At 45.3% G+C, this 19,665-nt stretch overlaps 1 protein-coding gene across 6 annotated transcripts in view; it reads left to right on the forward strand.

The window, feature by feature from the left end:
• Positions 1–19,665, forward strand: part of LOC110509928 (lysine-specific demethylase 6B) — a 53,381-nt gene that overhangs the window by 11,757 nt on the left and 21,959 nt on the right. For 2 of the 6 annotated variants that reach the window (XM_036968027.1, XM_036968032.1), the window contains exons 2-3: positions 5,123–5,356; positions 9,312–9,467. The gene's annotated coding sequence lies outside the window, so the exon portion shown is untranslated. Of the gene's footprint in view, positions 1–5,122; positions 5,357–7,324; positions 7,533–9,308; positions 9,468–16,329; positions 16,482–19,665 lie in introns of those variants that run through there. The other 4 variants (XM_036968029.1, XM_036968028.1, XM_036968030.1 and 1 more) reach the window with 4 other exon arrangements.

Below are 19,665 nucleotides of genomic sequence, written 5' to 3' on the forward strand. Positions count from 1 at the left end.
ATTTAGCTAATTTATTCAAATAAAAAATTACATTTACATAAGTATTCAGACCCTTTACTCAGTACTTTGTCGACGCATATTTGGCACCGATTACACCCTCAATTCTTTTTGCGTAGGACGCTGCAAGCTTGGCACATCTGTATTTGGGGAGTTTCTCCCATTCTTCTCTGCAGATCCTCTCAAGCTCTGTCAGGTTGGATGGGGAGCGTTGCTGCACAGCTATTTTCAGGTTTAAATACAGGCTATGGCTGGGCCACTCAAGGACATTCAGAGACTTTTCCCGAAGCCACTCCTGCATTGTCTTGGCTGTGTGCTTAGGGTGGTTGTCCTGTTGGAAGGTGAACCTTCACATCAGTCTGAGGCCCTGAGAGCTCTGGAGCAGGTTTTCATCAAGGATCTCTCTATACTTTGCTCCTTTCATCATTGCCTTGATCCTGACTAGTCTCCCAGTCCCTGCCACTGAAAAACATCCGCACAGCATGATTCTGCCACCCCCATTCTTCACCGTAAGAGTTCAATCTTGGTTTCATCAAACCAGAGAATCTTGTTTCTCATGGTCTGAGAGTCTTTGGGTGCCTTTTGACAAACACCAAGCAGGCTGTCATGTGCCTTTTACTGAGGTGTGGCTTCCTTCTGGCCACTCTACCATAAAGGCCTGATTGGTGGAGTACTGTAGAGATGGTTGTCCTTCTGGAAGGTTCTGCCATCTCCACAGAGGAACTCTAGAGCTCTGTCAGAGTGACCATCGGGTTCTTGGTCACCTCCCTGACCAAGACCCTTTTCCCCCGATTGCTCAGTTTGGCCAGGCGGCCAGCTCTAGGAAGAGTCTTGGTGGTTCCAAACTTCTTCCATTTAAGAATGATTGAGGCCACTTGTTCTTGGGGACCTTCAATTCTGCAGAAATGTTTTGGTACCCTTCCCCGGATCTGTGCCTTGACACAAGCCTTTCTCAGAACTCTACAGATAATTCCTTCGACATGGCTTGTTTTTTTCCTCTGACATGCACCGTCAACTGTGGGACCTTATATAGACAGGTGTGTGCCTTTCCAAATCACATCAATTGAATTTATCACAGGTGGACTCCAATCATGTTGTAGAAACATATCAAGGATGACCAATGGAAACAGGATGCATCTGAGCTCAATTACGAGTCTCATAGCAAAGGGTCATTTTAATGCATTTGTAAAAACCTGTTTTCTCTTTATCATAATGGGTTATTGTGTGTAGATTGCTGAGGATTTTTATTTTGTTTATCCATTTTAGAATAAGGCTGTAACGTAACAAAATGTGGAAAAAGTCAAGGAGTCTGAACACTTTCCAATGGCACTGTATTTTCCTATTATACTTATTCCCTCGGGACGAGCACCAACAAACCTTACATATCCGATACGGCAAATCATGCAGCCAAACAAATGATCGCCAGGTCTCACTGGCTGAATATAATTTATATTGTCTGCCCACCCACAATAGACAATCAACCACCAAATTCATTGCCACGGACATGATGGGTTTCAAGGGGAAACTCCTTCAATATCAGACACCAGCTAAGGAGTCAGCGATTTGTGGAACTAGTCTTTTGCAGGAATACGAGAGGATTATGATTGGTATAGACCACTAGAGGGATAGAGACCTTGCCTGATGACTCAAATGGAATTCTTCCGCATCTATATCGTTCTCTACATACTTCAGTCTGAGACTTCCGTCATTGAAGTCGTTTATGGTGATGTGTCAAAATGTGTTTTTTTTTTTAACTAATCTGTATCAAAGCCAATGACAATTTTTAAAAAATGCCCCTTTACCCACCTGTGTTCTGGCTCTGGCCCAACCCAACAGTTTCTGGGTCCTGGACAGAAAGAACCACTCTAAATGTTATGGGGAGTGGAACCCAAGAGCAGACTCAGCCAAGAATCTGAGATTAAGTAGCCAACAGGTATTTGACACACAGGGGGGAGATGGAGTGCAGGTCAGGGGAAGCGGGTTGCTGGAAACCAGGTGCGGAGGCTGAGACGAGAGGGGTTGAGACAGGGTAAGCAGGTCCAGAAGGGAATCCAAGGGAGTAGTAGAGTGGGGAATCCAGGATAGAGTAGCAGGATGACGAGACGTGGGACTGGAGACAGGGACCAGAGTCTGAGCAGGCAGAATTGTAGCAGAGAGGAAAACAGGCACAACAGGATCACACAGAGAATGGGAGAGGGTATTGGGGGAGTGGCGGCAGGAGCAGATGTGACAGTACCCCCCCAGGGGCAGGTCAGTGGAAGCTCGGGCGGGTTGCTGGAAACCAGGTGCGGAGGCTGAGGCTGGAGTGAGAGGGGTTGAGACAGGGTAAGCAGGTCCGGAGGGGAATCCAAGGGAGTAATAGAGTGGGAAATCCAGGACAGAGTAGCAGGATGACTGGAGACAGGGACCAGAGTCAGAGCGGGCAGAACTGTAGCAGAGAGGATAACAGTGTCAGGCAAGGAAAACAGGCACAACAGGATCTGAATAGTAACAAATGACTAGAAACGTAGACTGACAGAGCAGAGATTACAATCTGGCAGAGTGGAAGTGGCAGGGCTGATTATTTGTAGAGGTCTTGATTATGGAACAGGTTGCAGCTGGTGGGGATCTGCTCTGACTCCAGCACACCTGTCTCCGCCCACACAATCACACACACACAAAGAGAGAGAGGGAGAGGGAGAGAGTACTGGTGGAGTGGCAGCAGATCAAGGAGACACAGGATGAGCAGTAGAGGGCGTTGCAGGAGCAGATGTGACACTAAAATGGATTTTCATTCTAGAAATCATCAGATGTAATCAGATGTAGTCCAGACTGATTGCAGAGAAGAAACTAACATCCATGGGCGTCATGTAGCGTTTGGCCAGAGCAAGGAGTTTGGGTAGTCAGGCAAGTAGAGACCGACACATAAACCACAAAGGGATGAAGAGCCAGGATTAAACATTAACATATTAATAAAATATTGATTACTGTGTATAGCTTTGTAAGACGATAAATGACCAACCACACAGCTTTGCAGTAGTTTAAAGGTATATTTCTCTGCTTTTGAGAGGAGCTGGCTACTGTACCGATAGACTGCAAGCTATTGCGCTAAGCTAATGATATCCTAACTTCAAAAATCTCCAAACTGCTCGCAGAGACATAAAAATGGTATACATGAGTTCTTCTGACTCTGGGAAGTAGAAAACTACCTACATCTTGAAATCTCGCAGTATCCCTTTAAAGAGATAGCTCAACCAAATTATGAATATTACTCAAATAGTCTATGATTGTGTGAACCACATTCCTGTGTACACACACAGACACTATTTGCATCCTTTAGCATTGATGACCAAAATAAACAAATCCATGAGAGTAAATGAAGCAAGCTCTCATTTGCATTCACAAATCATCTCTTGCTACAAGTATCTATTCTTCAATTACTACACCATATTCACCTCCACAGATTCATGATACTGTGTCTGATTTCACAGCATTTCACCATCCACATTATGCAGCCACAGCACGGGAGCCACTATGCTATATGCAGTATGTATAGTGTATACAAATAAGTAGCCACTGGATTTGCTTTTCAAGATGGCCAAGTGGTCGAAAGGGACAGATACCATTCAAGCTGTGTGTATGTGTGAGTGCCAGGGTAAGGGTCCATGTTACACAACTCACACATGGAGAGTGTAATGTTCAGTTTCCATGGTGAAAATGGAATCCAGCTCTGCGGCAAGGCCTGCTGATTGGCTGATATGCCCACTTGGGGTTGTGCTGTGAGTAGATGGCTGGCCAATAGGGTAGAGACAGCATTGGGGCTGTTGCTAAGGGGAGTCAGCTGGACTCATTGGAATCTACGCTCTCTCTCTCTCTCTCTCCTTCTGTGTTTTTCACTGACTCTCCCTCTCTCTCTCTGTCCTTCAGGCGGTATGTGTCTATCTACTACTCTTACTCTCTCTGTGTCTCTGGTGTATTGGTTGATTGTGGGTGAGGTGAGGAGAAGGGGCCAGTGAGAGGCAGCTCTAGAGGGTATGGGCTGTGAGTCATGTAACCAAGACCCTCCCTACATAAACCCAGTGCCCCCTGCCCCGCCTCCCCCGGACCATGTAGAAGTCACCTGACATCCTGTGGGTCCAGTGCTGCTGGCCTGGTCAGCCGCCCTCTACTACTTATTTGTCATCCCTCATTCCAATGTCCGTCTGCCAGAGCCAAGCACATAATCACCTCTCTCCGGATGAATCACACAGACATACATTTCTACACAGCCATCAGAGGACAGTCTGTGCAGCCTCCTTCTTTGCCAGTATGAATCTATATTCCTCCAATATATTGTCTGCAAATGATTTATCGTGACATATGTAATGTCTTACCCTCTGACATAATTGAAGTCCCAGTCGTTAGCTTCCCATGGCACTTCATTGCTCTCGTGTGGCACTTTTGCATGGAAGGTTTTGTGAGCTCACGCAGTAGTCGAGACAAGATTCAGGGCATGTGAATCTTATGTTTGGATGAAAAAGGGGTCCCGTGTGGCTCTGTTGGTAGAGCATGGTTCTTGCAACAACAGGGTTGTGGGTTCAATGCCAATGGGTGACCAGTATTAAAATGTATGGCCTCACTACTGTGAGTCACTCTGAATAATAGTGTGCTAAATGACTCAAATGTAAAGTGCTTGTCTCATACAGTATGGAAGGAGAGAGTTAGTCCCTCTGATTGGAGCACAATACAACTGATTCCAGCACTTGAATACAGTAAGGGAACAGTAGGAGCATTTCTGTCATTTCTTTAAATAAATGTATTGATGGAAAGCTTTATAGTTGTCATTACTGAGTATGGAGGATGCTGTATGATTTGGGCAATATCTGCCAGAGAGAAAATGGAGTCTTTGCTACCTCAGTGTGGTGGTTTAAAAATAGCTTTTAGTTCTGTTGGCTTTATTCCAAATCCACACACACACCCTCTATCTTTCATTGGTGAAGTTCGTTTTGCATGTCCCGGTGCCCCAGGTGGGAGGAGATTTCAGTTAAGGACCAATGGAATGGTCTAAAATGAACAAACTTCTCCCACCCGGGGCACCAGGCAATGCAAAACGAACTTGCCGACTCTGTCTTTGTCCCCCCCCCTTTTAATGTTGGATGATTGACAGGAGAACCTTCTTCCTCATTGGCCGGTGTGAATTAAATGGCGGTGTGTGGCCCCGCCCCTCCGGTCTCTGCACGTGGATCAGTCTGGTGTTAGAGCCTGAGCATCAGAGAGGAAAGAAGAGGAAACCAGGAGAAGAGGAGAGGGACGAGAGAAAGAGGAGAGGATTGGGGGAGACGAGGAGGAGGACAGAGGAAAAGGGAGAGGAGCCAAGGTGTGAAAACAAAGGAAATAACAGGTAAAACAAGAAATGTGTGTATGTGTGTTCAGTAGGTGTGCAATTGCCTTTTTGCAAATATTGTTATGGTACGTCTACTGGTGTTTGTGTGTTGGGACATGTCTGTAAGTCTGTGTTCATATCGGACTACAGCACAATGCACAAACTGTAGCTTAATGTGTACATACTGTATTCTGTCTATGTCTGCAGATTGTGCAGCACATTTAAGCATGCACACACACACACACACACACACGCACACCCACACACATGCATATGCACACAGGCCCACACACACACTGTACTTAAACACAGTCAGCTGATTTGTCTCTAAGCCTCTGTTTAGACTCAGGCATCGACTTGTACTTTATAGCAACAGTGTTTTTGGTCTGTGTTGATGAGTGTGTTTGGTTGCTGTGACACGGTAGTAAAACAGAGATAGTAACATTATATTCCCGTGCTGGAGGTGATTAACATAGTGTCAATAGAAAGCTTTCCGATAGGGAGTGCTGCTTGCCAGTTTATTGCTAAAAGGCTAAAAGGTTATAGGGTTAAAATGAATTGGATATACCCAGTGTATTGTTCAGAAGTTTAATGACAATGCAGGCCTTTTAGATTCAAGCTTGCCAGGGGGTTTCCTAGTGTGCACAGCCCAGACAGGGAGCCTGATAGTGGGCTAAAGACGCTGGTGTCTTCCTTGTGCTAAAAATGGTTGGGCATCGTTGACCTACATTTAGTGCAGTATTTATACAGTACAGTGACTCACTCTCCTCTGGTGGCTGCAAATAGAATGAGTAAAGAATAGCCTTGTTTCCCCTCGTTAAACCACAACAACTCACCCACGTGGATACTAACACCCTAACACACACTCTGGGCATCAGGGTGTGTTTCTTCTGTGTCCACCACTGGTTACCAACCAGTACACCCAACCACTTGACCATGGTGATTCTATTATGAGGTTAATGTTCAGCACACACACCAGCTGTCTGTTTTAATTTCCTCCCAAATAGATTCCAGGTGGTCAGATTTGTGTGGGTGTTTGTGTTTCATTGCAGGAATTTAGTGGTAAATGTTTGTATTTGTTATTAGAGGCTGGGGTTAGAGGTCAGGGGTGAGGGGTCAGTGTGATGGCTGTCTGAGGAAACAGCCCCTCCACCCCCTGCAGTGTCACAGATCATACAGTGCCTGCCCTGCCAATACATGTTCCTAGTGATTATCACCATGACAACCAGCCATTTGGATGTACTCGCCCAGACACACTTTCTCTGACACGTTAACGCACACACACACACACACAGACACACACAGACTCGCTCACTAACACACAACCACACACACTCCTTCACTGTTGTCGTCTTTGAAATGCCACCTGGTCTGTTGGTGTTCTTGCCACCTGGTCTGTTGGTAAAAAAAGACGCTCACCTCCGCCCCCCCTGTTCCAAGCCTGCAGTGGTACATTCCAGTACCCCTCTGAGGTCTGTGCTTTCTGGAGCATACAGAGGAAGAAGCCTCCATTTTGGAGAGAAGGAGAAGGTAGATGTGGGAAAGAAGGGGACGGAGAGCAGAGCTGTAGAAAGTTATTTTTAGAAAAGCAATTTATATTAATCTCCTGCTTTCTGCTTTGTGTCAACTCAGGTCAACATCAGCCTTTACATTGTCTTAAAAACATGGATTACCTACAGTAGGCTACATACATATCAGTGTTTGTGGTGTCGAGGATGTATGTGTCAGTTTGCCTGTTTGCTACCGTGTCCGTCTGTATTTCAGGCTGATTTGTATAGTGTTGTATTATAGGTCTGACTGAGAAGTAGGGGGCCAAAATGTCAGTACATTTTCCAAAATTCCCAGGTTTTTCAGAAATCCCAGTTGGAAGAATCCTACAACCAGGATTTCTGGAAAACCTGGGCAATTTGAGAACGTTACCAGAATGTTGCAACTCTAAGTGCTGAGAAGTGAAAGCCCTCACTTTCCCAGCTCTCTCTCTGTCAGTTTGTTCTATTTGTTTAGGTGTGATCAGAGCCAGGTGTGGTGTGGTGGTGCAGCTCATCCCCCCCATATAAGATAGTATCATTGTGGTTCCTGCACTGACTGTAGAGGCTCCGCCATGTTCACCCACACAGAGGGAAACACATCTGCACTGGGTTGCTATGCCACCAGCAGGCTGATACAAACACAGTGTGTCAGTGTAGCGTAACAGGTGAGGATTATTGCTGTATTGGAATCAGTTGTCTCTGCCTCTTTGGTTGAGGGACACTACTGTTCTTGAGTCATTTTCAGAAAAGTTCAAAGCCAGGGTTTGACATTTTGCTTTAACCTCAACATTGCTGCAAACGTTGAGACTATTGTCTATTGAGGCAACTAAAATAGGAGATTTGAAAGCATATGACTTCCATTGGCAGATGTCTATTGTGCTCAGTGTTATTCTGCACCATGGCTGGTTGGTCACTGAGGCCAACATGTCTTCTAGTATAAACTAATTCTGAAGGAGTGGGATGGTCAGTCTCACCCCAGGAGCTGGCACCTGACTTGAGAGAAGAGATAGGAAGAGAGGAGAGAAGGGAAGGGATGGAGGAGGGAAAATCTAGATAGTGGATGAGGAGGAGTTGACTAAGAACTTCAGTTCTTTATGAACATCTATAGGCCCACATCACAGTTTAGAGGCGACTTATCCTCTTAGATGTTTATCTTTCCAGATTAATAGGAGATGCAATTAATAACAGATTTGAGACGTTTTTCCCTTTTCATAACCCACATAACAAGCCACATAACACAACCCACATAACGACATCTGAACTAATGAATGGGTACTAATAATGGGAATGTCATAATATCATTGACACTCATATCTCAAGGGCCATTTACACACACACACACACACACACACACACACACACACACCTACACACACACACAGAGAGAGAGAGTGTCAAAGAGATACACAATCACAGTCCCTCTGCACTGAAATCCACATGCTAATTGAAAAACAAGTCAGCCGCCAGAGCATACAAACCTTCCTTATGCTTTCATTTCCCTAGAAACTGGTGTATGCATGCACAAACACACAGACTTACACAAATGTACACACACACACACACAAATAGCAGGGGGATGCAGACAGTCAGGTGCAGCCCTCACACACACACACACACATACACACACACACAAGCACACAGTGAAGGAAAGGTGTCTCTGTAAAGCAGAGTCTTGATCTTGACTCTGGGGTAAATTATATCATTTGTTGCCAAGGATACAGGATGAGAGAGAGTGTGAGAGAAGCAGACATGTGGAGAGAGAGAGAGTGAGAGGCAGACATGTGGTGAGAGAGTGAGAGGCAGACATGTGGTGAGAGAGAGAGAGAGAGAGAGACAGACATGTGGAGAGAGAGACAGACATGTGGAGAGAGAGTGAGAGACAGACATGTGGAGTGAGAGAAAGACATGTGGAGTGAGAGACAGAGAGAGAGAGAGAGAGAGACAGACATGTGTAGAGAGTGAGAGACACATGTGGAGAGAGAGAGTGAGAGAAGGAGTGAGGTAGACAGGAATTAGTCTTGTTGACTGGGGCTGGAATAGGAGATGTGACGAGGCGTTATGTGAGTGGCCAGAGAAAGGAAGGCAAAAATAAATTAAATCCGACTGGTTGGTCAAAGGGGGCAGGGCCATCCTCACTCTCGCTTCTCTCGCTCTTCCTCTCTGCCTTCTCTACTGAGCCATTCCTTCCCTTTCTTTGTCTGTCTACTGAGGGGAGAAACGCCAGAGAAAACAGTGTTTGTGACAGAGAGGGAGCGGGAGAGAAAGAGGGAAAGAGAGGGGGGAGAGGGGAGGACAAGAGAGGAATGACAAGATGGAAGAATGGAATGGCAATACATACCTTCTTTTCAGACAATAACCCCTTTCATGTCCTCACATCTGTGTCCTACCTGACAGTGGTTTCTCCTCCCTCTCTCCTGTGCGTGTATGTGTGTGCCGGCTAGCAGAGGTAGTGGATGCCCGTTCTGTTTAACGGGACGTCAGACTGAAGCTGAAGTGGGCTGCTGTCTCGCTCTCCCTGAGTGAGTGGCATCTTCACACAGCTGGGACCAGAGAGACTGTCTCCCCCTCTCTCTCTCTCTCTCACAGCACTCAGCAGCAAGGTAAGACTAGAATGCTCCTTCTCCTCTCTCACACACACACACACACTGGCAGGGGGTCACAGTATGAGACCGAGGTTGCCCCGGAGAGGGATATGTATTTCTCTGGTGACAGAGACACCAGTTACCGTGGAGATATAGTAAGGTTTGAGGACAGTGATTTCTCTGGTGACAGTGTCATGGATGGAGACACCAGTCTTCTTGGTGACAGACACAGATGGAGGGCTGCAGACTGAAGCGACTGACTGACTGACTGTCCCTCTCTTTGTGCTGCTGGAGATACTAAAGATGAAATGTGGAGCCACCCCCTTCCTCCACCCTCCACTCACTCAGCTATACAGTACACTTCTCCATTTGTCTTATGAAATGTCCATTCTCTCTCTCGCTGTCTCTCTCTCTCTGACTCTCCTTCTACTCCCTCTCTGTGCATTGGAAACAGAATTCCTGCATGTGTGTGTTAGAGGTCATGTGTGAGACACGGCTTGGGGTAGAATAGTAGTGGGGGAGTACAGATAGAGGTATTTGTGGAGGAAATGGAATCATTATTGATTGCTATGGTGATCTCAGGCACCAGGCAGGAAGCACTAGAGACACGCTGACCATTGCAACTCTGTATACTGTATTGTGTGTGTGATGTGGACCAGATAGAGATGAGATACACTACATGACCAAAAGTATGTGGACATCTGCTTGTCGAACATCTCATTCCAAAATCATGGGCATTAATATGGAGTTGGTCCCCTCCTGTGCTGCGAAAACAGCCTCCACTCTTCTTGGAAGGCTTTCCACTAGATGTTGGAACATTGCTGCGGGGACTTGCATCCATTCAGCCACAAGAGCATTAGTGAGGTCGCGCACTGATGTTGGGCAATTAGGCCTGGCTTGCAGTCGGTGTTCCAATTCAGCCCAAAGGTGTTCGATAGGGTTGAGGTCAGGGCTATGTGCTGGCCAGTCAAGTTCTTCCACACCAATCTCGACAAACCATTTATGTATGGATCTTGCTTTGTGCACAAATGAATTATCATACTGAAACAGGAAAGGGCCTTCCCCAAACTGTTGCTACAAAGTTGGAAGCACGGAATCGTCTAGAATGTCATTGTATGCTGTAGTGTGAAGATTTCCCTTCACTGGAACTAATGGGCCTAGCCCGAACCATGAAAAACAGCCACAGACATTATTTCTCCTCCACCATACTTTACAGTTGGCGCTATGCATTGGTGCAGGTAGCATTCTCCTGGCATCCGCAAAACCCAGGTTTGTCCATCGGACTGCCAGATGGTGAAGCGTGATTCATCACTCCAGAGAATGTGTTTCCTCTGCTCCAGAATCCAATGGCGGTGAGCTTTACACCATTCCAGCCGACGTTTGGCATTGCACATGGTGTTTTTGGTCTTGTGTAAGGCTGCTCGGCCATTGAAACCCGTTTGTGACCAACCGCCTTGATTTGGTCTTATGTAGCAATTTGAAATTGTGTTTTTTACATTGGATAAAAGCAGAGACACAGAGCTACAAAATGGTATATCATACACTGTATTTGAGGAACAATGGGAAAGTAATTCTGCTTCGAAAATTGATAAACTTGTAACCTCACTTTTGAGAAAAGGGCCTTTGAATGTTTCAGCATCGTTTACACCCTCTTAAGCTTTAGCCCCACCCATCTCTTTAAGGGTTGATCCGAGCGTTCTGTCCTAACAACAACAGTCTAACAACAAAGCTAACATTGGCTAGCTTGCTAGCTACTTCCAGATACAAATGAGAGAACAGCTAACTGACCATTTTACTCACCCTTGCAGAGCTGGTTAGGCTGTTTTGATGTTATCCAGAGCGTTGGTGTCTTTAATTGTGCTGCTAGCAGCAATTTACTTTTTTTGCCAACGTTTACTGACACCGGCCATATTCATTGGGGGTTGAGCATTCGTAAATTCGTCAGTTATTCTGCGCACTGGCACACTCAGATGAGAGTGCTCTGAAATCGGAGTAGATAGCCAGAGCAAATTTACCAGCTACGTCGATCAACAGTTGTCGCAGTGACAATCTATTGAAATGGTTACTTGCATAGTGGAGTCTTTTGTTAAGACATGTAGCTAGCTTGCTAGGTCAACAATGAACCATAATCCCAACTCATGATGTTACTACCCTGTATTAATCTGCAGGTAGCTAACCAACCCGGTTCAATGTTAGCTAGCTAACATTAGTCTATAACTAGCAAAGCAAATGGCTTTGAGATACGAATAATAAGATCATACATGTAATGTTAGCTTGCAAACCCGCCAGCTAATGTTAGCTAGCTAGCTAACAGTATACTAACTTGAAATGAAAACGACTTTGTCATAATTAGAAATGTCTAATATCTGAAAATGTAGCTAGCTAGACTATCTTACCCTTATACATCATGGATGGATGCCTCACAAATGCCATGGTTGCCCTTAGTTTGAAGATGTAATCCAGATACAGTTGTTTTCTCAATCTCCTTAGCTATCATACTTTAATTCCACTGATTTCAAAACTTGGTCCTTCAGAAAGTGGAGAGCAACACTTATGCAGTTCTACTATGCAATACTTTAAAAAAAAGCAGTGTTAGACAGGATTACCTACACATACTGACCAGCTCAAATAGACAGAAGTGTGTTATATTGCAGACCAATCTGAACTCATCTCTCGGCATGTCCAGCCCATTCATTATCTCAGCAAAATCATGGCTAGCGGGAAGATTGCTGTCTTTTTCTGTGGCTAATCCAACTAGGCTCGTAATTTAACAATTTTATTCGTATTTACAGATGGCATACAAGTCTGTTATTAAGGCACATGAAAGTTCACATGTTCCAGAAGGCATTTCTGCCAAAAAACGCATTTTGGTTAAAAAGAAAGTGAAGTAGTGACTCGCAACATACGCCTAGTTTCCTGAAACGAGTCACATTTCATGACGCTCCGGACGAACAGTTGTTGTGCTGGCACTGTACTCCGTAGTGAGTGTTGCAACCAAGGACAGACTAATTTTACACGCTACGCACTTCAGCGCTGGGCGGTCCCATTCTGTGAGCTTGTGTGGCCTACCATTTCGCGGCTGAGCCGTTGTTGCTTCTAGACATTTCCACTTCACAATAACAGCACTTACAGTTGACTGGGGTAGCTTTAGCAGGGCAGACATTTGACGGACTGACTTGTTGGAAAGGTGGCATCCTATGACAGTGCCATGTTGAAAGTCACTGAGCTCTTTTGTAAGGCCATTCTACTGTCAATGTTTGTCTATGGAGATTGCATGGCTGTGTGCTCGATTTTATTCACCTGTTAGCAACAGGTGTGGCTGAAATAGTCTAATCCACTAATTTGAAGGGATGTCCACATACTTTTGTATATACAGTGTATGAGCGGTCTATCTATCATGTATTTTGTATAAACAATACATTCTTTATTATTCTAAGTGTGTGTGTGTGCATTTGTTTGTGTGCATAATGTTTCTGTGAGGGACAATGCACAGTGCTGCATACTGGTATCTGTGTGAGAGAGGGTTAGTGTATGTGTGTATACAGTGTTTGCTGTATATTGACAGCTACAGTAGATGAGTAAGCAAAGTCTATTCTCTGCCTGTGGACACAAGGAGGATGTAAAAACAGCTATTTTTCCCCTACACCCTCTCACCCCCTGAATTAGAGAGATTTCCTGTGTGCTGACATACTATAATCTCTCTGCGGTCTCACACACACACACACACACACACACGTGCACACACACATACATACACGTGCACACACACATACATACACGTGCATGCACACACACTCCATAGACAAACATTGGGGCAGCAGGTAGCCAAGTGGTTAGAGCGTTGGGCCAGTAACCAAAAGGTTGCTGGATTGAATCCCGAGCTGACAAGGTAAAAATATGTCGTTCTGCCCATGAACAAGGCAGTTAACCCACTGTTCCCCGGTAGGCCGTCATTGTAAATAAGAATTTGTTCTCAACTGACTTGCCTAGTTAAATAAAGGTTAAAAAAACAATTTAATACATAAAAAAAACACACACAGGGCTGATATCATGTTACCCCTCTCACCTGTCCTCCTTTTGTTGTCCTAATTCATTAATGGCACAAGCCTGGAGGCAGACATGTACCTGTAGACTCACTAGATCTGACATACATTATGGTGAAGAATGCATCCATGGAGCATAGATCTCTAGAAGTGCTAGATTATTGAATATGTAACTTGGAAGAACACTATAGAATCAAGATATTATAATGCATAGTTGCAGCCCTCACAAACACTCTTACCATATATTTGATAACTTTGTCTCATAAAATGTTCTGAGTTCTTGTTCTACCTAAAGTCTATATCGCTTTGGGCAATTCCACGGTAACGGAATTACACTTTGACTCAGATCTTTCACTTTAAAATGTATGTCAAACAAAAACCATTGATTTCAGAGTTTAACAAACCATACAACTCTATGCACAAGGACTACTTTGAGCAGCCCCCCCCCCCCCCCCCCTCGTCCATCCATAACCCCTGCTTGAAAGAGCGATTGTCCATTCATCAGAATGAAGTGCACAGAAGTTGGGGGAGGGGTGTGGCTGATTGAGTGGCCACACAAGTGAAGGAGCAGTGAGGAAGGAAGGAAGGAAGGAAGGAAGGAAGGAAGGAAGGAAGGAAGGAAGGAAGGAAGGAAGGAAGGAAGGAAGGAAGGAAGGAAGGAAGGAAGGAAGGAAGGAAGGAAGGAAGGAAGGAAGGAAGGAAGGAAGGAAGGAAGGAAGGAAGGAAGGAATTTGTGTTTCTGGCTGCTTTACACAATGAGTACAATGTGTGTTTACTCTGATTCACTAAGTCACAGGCCAGTTCCCTGGGTCGGAATGTTTGGGTTTTACTGATAATAAGGCAGCATGTTTACCTCAATTTGACTTGACTCCAAACACGCATTCGCAAACACACACACACGCATGCAAGCATACACACACACTCGCACACACAATTGTATTAATTGAGCAGATCCTATGGATGGGCAGCGCTTTAAGTTATTTATTCAGTGTATAAGAAAAGTAGTGAAACCATAACAGGCAAAACTGGCGTTTCAGTTTAGCATCATAGTATCTAGGGATAAGAGAAAAGGATGAGGATTAAGAGAGAGAAAGGAGAGACTCATTCAAAGGTAGGTCAGACATGGGCATGGCCACACACAGCTGACTGGCCTTGTTTTCCCTTGTCACTGCAACTACTGTACCAAACATCTGAATGGAATGGAGCTGATTTGCAAACCACAATTTAGTCAGAGAGATAATTTAGGACATGTAATAACTTGCAATGTACAGCTGTCCATATGGAACATATAAGAGACAAATTCCTTATGTGCATGTGTGTTTGCATTGTGCTTTAGTACAGAGTAGTATTATCATTATTATAAACATCATAACATCATAGAGCTTCAATGCCATACAACACTCCTTGCGTGGCCTCCAACTGCTCTTAAATGCAAGTAAAATTAAATGCATGCTCTTCAATCGATCGCTGCCCGCACCCGCCCGCGGTCTAGCATCACTACTCTGGACGGTTCTGACTTAGAATATGTGGACAACTACAAATACCTAGGTGTTTGGTTAGACTGTAAACTCTCCTTCCAGACTCACATTAAGCATCTCCAATCCAAAATTAAATCTATAAACATACCCTCATAAAACTGACCATCCTACTGATCCTTGACTTCGGCGATGTCATTTACAAAGAAGCCTCCAACACTCTACTCAGCAAATCGGATGTAGTCTATCACTGTGCCATCCGTTTTGTCACCAAAGCCCCATATACCACCCACCACTGCGATCTGTATGCTCTCGTTGGCTGGCCCTCGCTACATATTCGTCGCCAGACCCACTGACTCCAGGTCATCTATAAGTCTTTGCTAAGTAAATCCCGCCTTATCTCAGCTCACTGGCCACCATAGCAGCACCCACCCGTAGCACGTGCTCCAGCAGGTATATTTCACTGGTCACCCCCAAAGCCAACTTCTCCTTTGGTCGCATTTCCTTCCAGTCCTCTGCTGCCAATGACTGGAACAAATAGCAAAAATCACTGAAGCTGAATATCTATATCTCCCTCTCTAACTTTAAGCATCAGCTGTCAGAGCAGCTTACCGATCATTGCACCTGTACATAGCCCATCTGTAAATAGCCCACCCAAATACCTCATCCCCATATTGTTATTCATTTATTTTGCTCCTTTGTACCCCAGTATCTCTCTTTGCATTCATCTTCTGCACATCTATCACTCCAGTGTTTAATTGCAAAATTGTAATTATTTCACCACTATGGTCTATTTATTGCCTTAACTCCATAATCTTACTAGATTTGCACACACTGTATATAGACTTTTCTATTGTGTTATTGACTGTACGTTTGTTTATTCCATGTGTAACTCTGTTGTTTGTGTCGCACTGCTTTGCTCTATCTTGGCCAGGTCGCAGTTGTAAATGAGAACTTGTTCTCAACTGGCCTACCTGGTTAAATAAAGGTGAAATAAAAATAAGATTAAAAAAATGGGAAAGTCATTTTCACTGTCAGATAAAGTACATTCATACACACACATTCTCCATTTCTGTTGCTGTCTCACACATGCATATTCCATCTATAAATTGAAAATCAGCTCTGCCTCCTTTTCTCTCTCCCTCCCTGCTATCTCTGTGGCCCTCTTTATGTCCAGACTAGAATGGTTGGAGACTAAAGCGGTTGCTATGATCCGTCCTCTTAAGAGAACCAGGCAGGCAGGCCTTTATCAGTGGCTGGCCACAGGCTGCAGTTGCTGCTGGGAGTTGGTGATCAGAGAGGGGCTGTTTGCAGGGTGCAGGTCTGGTTGACTGGTGATAAACTGCCTGCCTGCTCACCCCAAACAAACTACTGTTCCAGCAGATTAGGAGGCAGACACGGAGAGAAAGTGAAACAGAAAAGGAGAGAGGAGAGGATAGTGTTGTGTGTGTGTAGCTGCAACTAATTTCTTTGTTGTTATTAAAGTAAAGCTGATCTTGGACCAGTGCCTAAAGGTAAGTAGGCGTGTGGACGATAGCAGTTATAATGTGAACCATTGTAGGGATTTGTAGTGCAGTGTTGGAGGTGCATTAACATGTACAGTGGTGTAAGTAAATTACTTAAGTATATTTTTGGGCTATCTGTACTTTACATTATGTAAGCGGACCAAGTACCTTGAGGTTGCTCTAAAGCGGAAAGGTGGAATAAACGAGTCAGGTACAGGTAATTGTTCATTAATTAATTCTTAATTGAACAAAGTTCTCTATTGAGGTATTTATTTCTTCTTAAACACTACAACACAATCAAGGATTATCTCCCAAGGAAAACACAAATCTTCTTTACAAGAAAAAGGAACATAAGGAGAGTATCTTTAAACTATAACACAAATCATGGGTGTGTCACCGCCTTAACGATCCGTCCGTGAAGAGGTCCCTTCGGGTGGTGGTCCGGATCGAGGTAGTTTGTCCCCTTCATCTCCCTTCTGAAAGGTACGTCCTCTCCCTTGGAGAAGCAAACACTCTTTTCTTTCTCCCCCCTCTGCCAGTTCTCTCCTCTCTCTTGTAGGGGGAAGAGAATAGCTCATTAGTACCATGAGCTGTGCTTAATTGCCTCTGATCACCTTGACTCACATGCCGGGCTGGGCTACTGTCAGTGGGAGCAGCCTGCCCTCTGGTGGTCCTTCCACATACCTCCCCCCTCAGGACCGGACTGGAGGGTCGGGCACCAGACGCACCATCTTGGTCGCGCGTCTGCATTCCCATCTGGCTATTCTGTTGTTATTGTTTCTCTTGCTGGCCATCCACGCGAGGGGATCATGGTCAGTAACGAGGGCAAACCTACACCCGAGTAGGTAGTACCGGAGATAATCGAGGGCTCACTTAATGGCTAGGCCTCTTTCTCTACGGTAGCATATCTCTGTTCCTGATCACTGAGCTTCCAACTTGTAAAGAGATAGGCCTCTCTGCTTCACCTTCACCCTGAGCTAAGACGGCGCCGAGCCCCGTATCTGAGGCGTCTACTTGCACAATGAACTCTTGGGAGAAGTCAGGAGCATGCCGGACGGGATCAGAGCACAGGCTATCTTTTAGCAACTGGAAGACGTCTTCCGTCTCGTCCTTTCACACTAACCGGTTTGGCAAGTTTTTCTTGGTGAGGTTTGTGAGGGGGTTGGCAATGGTTGCATATCTTGGGATGAAACGGCGATAATATCCCGTTATCCCCAAGAATGCCCAGACGTCCCGCTTTGTCTGGGGCAGAGGTCAGTCCCGAATGGCCTGTGGGCATATTTTTCAGTTCCCCACAGTGTATCCCAGGTATTCTGCTTCAGACAGACCCAAGCAGTGTTTTTTTGGGATTGGCAGTCAGCCCTGTACCCTCCAGGCTCACGAGCACTGCCCGTAGTCGCAGGAGGTGGCTATCCCAGTCCTCGCTGTGGATGACCACATCGTCTATGTACGCCGCCACGTACTATTGATGGGGTTGTAGAATGGCATCCATAAGGCGTTGGAAAGTTGCTGCAGCCCCATGCAGTCCGAAGGGCATCTTCATACTGAAAAAGCTCCTCCGGTGTGGCGAAGGCAGTCTTTGGACTGTCCTTGGGAGCCACCGGCACTTGCCAATAGCCCTTCATCAAATCCAGGATGGTGATGAACTTGGCTTTCCTAAGCGCTCCAGGAGTTTATGCACATGGGGCATGGGATACTTGTCGAACGTAGAGATGGCGTTGTGTCTGTATTTCTTCCTCTGCTCCAGAGGACGAGGCCGAGGCTAGGTTTCCTTGTAGGCTTGGATTGGTTTTGCATCTCAGGCTAGGCATCTCAGGCATGCATTGGTTTTGTTCTTTCTCTGCATTCCTGCCCCCCTGTGATAGGAAGACCTGGTCCCCTTTGTCCGGTGCGTAACGTCACCTGCCGAAGCTCCTTATATAGGGGACAGTCTCTCCCGGTCAATAATGGAACCTTCAGCTGGGGTACTTTCGCCCTGACTGTACACCTTCCTTTCGGGGTGAGAATGGACAGACTCAGGGTGGGGTAATAGTGGGTGTCTCCATGGATACAGGAGACGGCTACTTTGTCTGGCAGCAGTGTTGCTATGGTCACCTGCTCCTCCACTAAAGTAACCATACTTCCCGAGTCGAGAATGGCTACCACGTCTCGTCCTTCTATTCAAGCCGGAATCTCCGGGGCTGGGGCTATTTCTGCTAACCAAGAGGGGTAATCCTGCCGTCTCGGACCAGGATGCGCCGGGACGGCCAGCGCTGACTCGGTGGCCATGGACTTCTCCTTTCTTGGACATTGTCAGGCGTAATGGTCCGGACACTGGCATTTATAGCACCGACCCTGTTGTGTGATTTCTCCCTCTTCCGGAGTGGGTTCGATCATTTTGGTGGCGGACGTGCCGGGATTAGTCAGGGAACGGGCTTGTCAGAGTCCTTCCGGTCCTCTTTGTCCCCTTTTAACAACTCCCATGTTGACGGCTGAAGACGGGTTAGCTTGGTCCTTCCACAATCACTATTTATATTTTTGACTACTTTTACTTCCCTACATTCCTAAAGAAAATTATGTACTTTTTACTCCATGCATTTTCCCTGACATGCAAAAGTACTCGGTACATTTTGAATGCTCGTTACATTTTTTTATGCTTTTCATGCACCTATCAAGACAACACCCCTGGTCATTCCTACTGCCTCTGATCTGGCAGACTCAATAAAAACAAATTATTTGTTTGTAAATTATGCGTATTGGAGTTTGCCGCTGGCTATCCGTAAATTAAAAACACAAGAAAATCGTACCGTCTGATTTGCTTTGGGCTGAGATCCCGCTAATGGGATCGATATGACAACAGCCAGTGAAAGTGCAGGGCGCCAAATTCAAAACAACAGAAATCCCATAATTAAAATTCCTCAAAGATACAAGTATTTTACATCATTTTAAAGATACACTTCTTGTTAATCCCACCACAGTGTCCGATTTCAAAAAGGCTTTACGACGAAAGCAAACCAAACAATTATGTTAGGTCAGAGCCAAGTCACAGAAAAACACAGCCATTTTTCCAGCCAAAGAGAGGAGTCACAAAAAGCAGAAATAGAGATAAAAGTAATCACTACCTTTGATGATCTTCATCAGATGACACTCATAGGACTTCATGTTACACAATACATGTATGTTTTGTTCGATAAAGTTCATATTTCTATAAAAA

The sequence above is a fragment of the Oncorhynchus mykiss genome, chromosome Y (assembly GCF_013265735.2).
Source record: "Oncorhynchus mykiss isolate Arlee chromosome Y, USDA_OmykA_1.1, whole genome shotgun sequence".
In the NCBI taxonomy this organism is placed as follows: Eukaryota; Metazoa; Chordata; class Actinopteri; order Salmoniformes; family Salmonidae; genus Oncorhynchus; species Oncorhynchus mykiss.